Raw genomic sequence first — 5,162 nt, 5'->3', positions numbered from 1 at the left:
AAGTTTTAGATGCGGAGCACAAACTACAATGTTATATTAATCGTGTTTTGAACATAGTTATATATATATATATTATCACTATCGAAACACAACTACATACACATAGATACACTATAATCTAAGGTGTTGGACCCGTGCGCAGCACGGGCGTAGGCCGTGTAGTACTCTTTTAAACGAGAAAAGATGAAGTAAGGGGAGCATGGTAAAGTAATTATTATAGGACGTAATTTTATTTTTTTTAGGTTTTAGAGTGTTACACCTCGGAAAATCTTCCGTTGATGCATAAGTGAATAGACTAGTGAAGAGTACGAGTATACGATATTTCCATAAGTAAGAAATGACATTTGATGACCCTAAGTGAGATTTCAAAGACATCCGATGTTAGACGAGAAAGTTGGCCAAGAGAAGGCAGGGCATACGATAGGTCGGGAAGGAATTACGAGTAACGAGTTAATGAGGAGAAAATGATGTCTTGGACAAGAGCGATAACGTCCCTTAGATTGGTATTGAGGTGTTGAACAAGTGCTAAGAAGGTTCCATAAGGATTGGAGATCAAATGAGTCGACGAAACGAACTTCGGAACCACTGGGGATTATACGGCCAAACATACTGGCCGTATAAATTATACGGTCCGTATGTTTGGGACCGTATAATCAGCCCAAAATGGCCCAACTTTCTGGACCAAATATACGGCCAAACATACGGCCCGTACAAATTATACAGACCGTATGTTGGTCTGTATATACGGTCGGGGACTATTTTGCTTAATAAATAAAGGGACCAAGGTTTATTTCATTTCACTTCTACATCACACCCCTTCTGTCTAAAACATCTCTCTACATTTATTCCATAAGAATTCAAGGATTATTAGTGATCAACAACACAAATCAAGTGAATCAAGTGTAAGAAAACCCATTAAAGATCATTCAAGTCAAGAAATCTCATTGGTGATGAACTAAGGTTTTTGCTCAAGTGGAGTATTATCAACCAAGGCTTGTTCCTACAACATCTAAGGTAAGATTTATGATATTTCTATGTTGTTTAAGGTATTTGAGAAGTTGAAATACTTGGATTTTAGAAGGGTGTAGAAAAATGGGCCATGAATGTGGAATAGTGCCATTGTGAGTAATAGCTTAAATTGAGTCATGATTCTTGATGTGTTATGATGTAAATGTGTTATGAATGACGTTGAGAAGATGGGATAGGCAATGTATGTGAATGAATGTAGTCGTGTATTATGACCATGAATATGGGTGAAGGAAAGTGAATTGAGAGATATGGATAATGTGGATGCTTAATGACTATCGTTATAGTATTGTGAATGTATTATTGACGTTTGGGAGTTGATATACGCTATGGAGGAATGTCGTATAAATAAAGGAGATGCTGTCCGATTTTCTCTAGTTTTAGTCATGTATGCTAGCTATTGATTTCTAATGATAGTATGACTTTAATGAAGGTAAAAACGTGAGCGCGGGAGGAGAATGCGCAAGTGGTAAAATAGTTGAACGGAAAGGTATGTAAGGCTAACCCTTCTTTCACAAGGCATGGTTCTTTGGCCAATCATCTAAATCTTCTATAAGACTATGATGTCCTTCAAATGATTCGATCTTCCGAGCAAGTGAGCTTACGATTCTTGATATGCTACGATTGTACTAAGTTCCTCGTATGACGAGTAAGCCTATAAAGATAGATGTAATGAATGACGATAACAGTGATAATTATATTGATGATGACTAAAATGGTAATGGCTACGATGATAGCGATGACGATGATAATAGCGATGTTAATAGTAAAGATGCTTATGAGCTAGTCTGTATATGTAATTATGTATGACTATTATGGAACCCCGAGCTTATAAGGACGGGTAGGATAAGTATGTATATGATTATGTAACGCGCGCACACCTCTGCAGATGGTACGGATAACCCTGACGCCTTGGTAGGGCCAGGTAGATGTAACCCTGAAGCCTTGGTAGGGCCAGGTATGTGTAACCTTGAGCCTTGGTGGGACAAGTATGTATGAAACACCGATCCTGCATGGTCGGGTATGCTATGTAAATGCTATGTATATGATATGATTATGTATATGATATAGATACGAGTATGAATACAAATATGATACGATATAAATGTGAATAAGGATATGTATCCGAATACGAGTACAAATATGGAACGGATGCGATTACGGATACAGATATAGATGTATGTACACAAATACGCATTAGAAGTGGGAAGTACCTATGAAAGGCAAGTAAGTGCCTATGTGATGTGCCGTGAAATTACGGGATATTCGATGCTAATTTCTTAAGCTTTTGTAACTCTTCAAGCACTTTTGGTGTTGCTTTTCGTGTATTTATGTTGTTTTGTAGGATAAGATGTCCGGAGAGCATAACAGAGCAAAATGGACCAAAATGGAGCAAAATAGAGCAAAACAAGCCAAAATAGAAGAAGCGTGACCTGCGAGTCGCAGGTCACATGCGAGCCGCATGTTCTGCAGCAAGTTTGTACAGAGATTTTGGAAAGTTGAAGAAATTGGAAGCAAGATCTGCGAGCATCACTTGCGAGACGCAGGTACCACCTGCGAGACGCATCCATGACCGCATGTGTTGCAAATCATCTTTGTACATTGCAAGACCTGCGAGAGTTTTGTACGACCTGCGAACCGCAGGTTGAACATGCGATACAACCTGCGAGACGCATGTTGCGCACGCAGGTGTATTTTTGTATAATATTGGTGCTCTATTCATTTTTATGTGATTTAGAAGTGATCGGAAGAAACCAAGTGAAAACAAAGTCAAAAAGAAGCCAAACTGGACAGTTTTACAAAACTGTCAAAACTGGACAGTTTTGCAAAAATGGGACAGATTTGCAAAATTGAAACTTTGGGGTTTATTTTGTCATATTTTGACTTGGGAAATTTGAGGAGCTACAAAAGAGAGACTTGGGGCATATCATTATCATCTTTGGCCATTTCATACAGGTTTTGGAGACTAGGTTCCTACACCACACTTTGGGGTTGAGCATTTCTTAAACCTTTAATTCATTTCTTCAATTCCTTGTTTTGTATTATATATCTAAGTGTGTAGTATTTATTTTCTTCACTTGATTCTATGATTAAAGTGTTGGATGAAACTCTTGTTTTGCTTATGTATTGAATGATTTTTATTGCTTTGAAGTGGGTCTTTGTCGATTTAATTAATCTTGTTCGTTAATGTTTCTTAAGGGATTAGCTAACCCTAATACTCGCCCATTTACTTTGATTGAGCTCGGAAGAGGAAATCTAGGTTGGGAAAGATTAATTAACAAGAATTTGGGTCATTAAACCCATCTGATAACTTGAGCTAGGAATAGGAAAGTTACTTGAGATTCAATTGGTTGTGCTTGATATCACACTCTAAGGCTTGGAAAAGCTTAGAGTGAAATTAATTGATTTGGTTGGAAGACTTTCAATGAGATTTTAGAAACCATTGTCTATTAACATAAACCCGCTCTTAGTTGTAAAATCATAAAATACATTGGATCATTACTTGTGTGTAATTTCCTTTGTATCCAAACCTGTGGCCATTGATCATTTTACTCGCTTTCTAGGTTAGTTTTATCTTTGTTAGTTTTTTAATCAAAAACCAAATATTGAAAAAGTGTTTGGCTTAGCTTAGTTGGTGATAATTCCTTACTTGTTTAAATCTCCTAGTATATTGTTCCCTGTGGGATCGACCCCGACTCATAGTTGGGTCAATTATATTGCGACGACCGTGTATACTTTCTCTTTGAGGAGTGGATTTGGACGTTATCAATTTTGGCGCCGTTGCCGGGGAACAATTTGGCGTATTTGGGTTAGTTTGGGATTTAAGCTAACTTGCTTTGGTCCAAACTTGTGAATATTTGTGTAGTTGTTTCTTTGCTTTATTTTTTTTTAAAAAAAATGGCATCATATAATGAAAATTGGTCGGATGGTAGTTGTTCATACTTTGATGACCCTTGTCTTTATTGTGGAGGACCACACTCTTGGCAAAATTGTTTGAATTCTCCCGGGGGCGGATTGTGCGCACAATTCCAAACCTATGAGTGGAGTATTTGTGATAGGTGTGGTGGTCAAAATGGTCATTGGGATAATTGTGCTTATTTGTCCTTCCCTTCTCCGAACTCCCACTATGACTATTCTAGTTTTGATTTTGATGATAGTAGGGATATGGAAGTGGAAGAAGCCTCAAATGCTCAAAATGAGAGGATAATGCTCATGTTGGAGACCATCCTTGAAAAAGTGAAAAAACAGGACTTAGCGGTTAAGGACTTGAGGCGACCACTTGATGACTTGAGGCAAGAAATTAATTGCAATGACAAAGCTATTCACACCTTGGAGGATCAAATGAAATTATTGGTTCAGACTCATAATGCTCAACAACTTGAGGGTGTTGAACGTAGACAAGAAAGTGGCCAAAACATGAATTTCTCCAAGGGTGGATTTTTACAAGCTTTGAATGACTCTCAACTTGAAGAAGGCTTTGACAAAGTGGAAATTATGAGCCAAGATTGGCTTATGACTCAAGCTCAACAACTTGAAGCCTATAGGGATCATCGTGAAGGCATTTCGAGGATGGTGGAAGAATTTTTAAAAATCCATGTTGAGCAAAGTCAAGAGTTGAAGAAACTTGAAATTGCTATCCGTGACTTGAAAGCCAAATTGAATGCAAAAGCTGAGGTATGCAATACTCAACATCAAATAGTCATGGATAGTAGTTTTAAGTTGGTTTCCAATGAAAAAGTGGTCAAGATTGATTTTCAAGAGCTAATGATGAATTGCCAACCGACCAATCCAAAAATAATGCAAGATGCCGAGATTGAAGAAATGATACTAGAGTTGCATAAAAAAGTTCATGAAATGGTTTTTGAAGACTCTAGTTCATTTTTGGGTGAGGATGTCAAAAATGAAGTGAATTTGAAATTGAAGCACATTGGACCACATTCCAACCATTTTTCAACATTATGCTTGGTTGATGAAATGGAAGTTGAACTAACCGAGCCTATGGATAATTTTGGAGATGAAGAAGAAAGCGCTTTCATTTTGAAGTTTGCTATGCCAAGAAGCCAAAATGGCATGCCTCACTTACGGGCCAAGATGCGACACCTGAGAGTTGACCTCTTTGCTTTCCTACCACCGCC

The sequence above is a fragment of the Lycium barbarum genome, chromosome 6 (assembly GCF_019175385.1).
Source record: "Lycium barbarum isolate Lr01 chromosome 6, ASM1917538v2, whole genome shotgun sequence".
Classification (NCBI taxonomy): Eukaryota; Viridiplantae; Streptophyta; class Magnoliopsida; order Solanales; family Solanaceae; genus Lycium; species Lycium barbarum.
Note: the sequence above shows the minus strand (reverse complement) of the source record.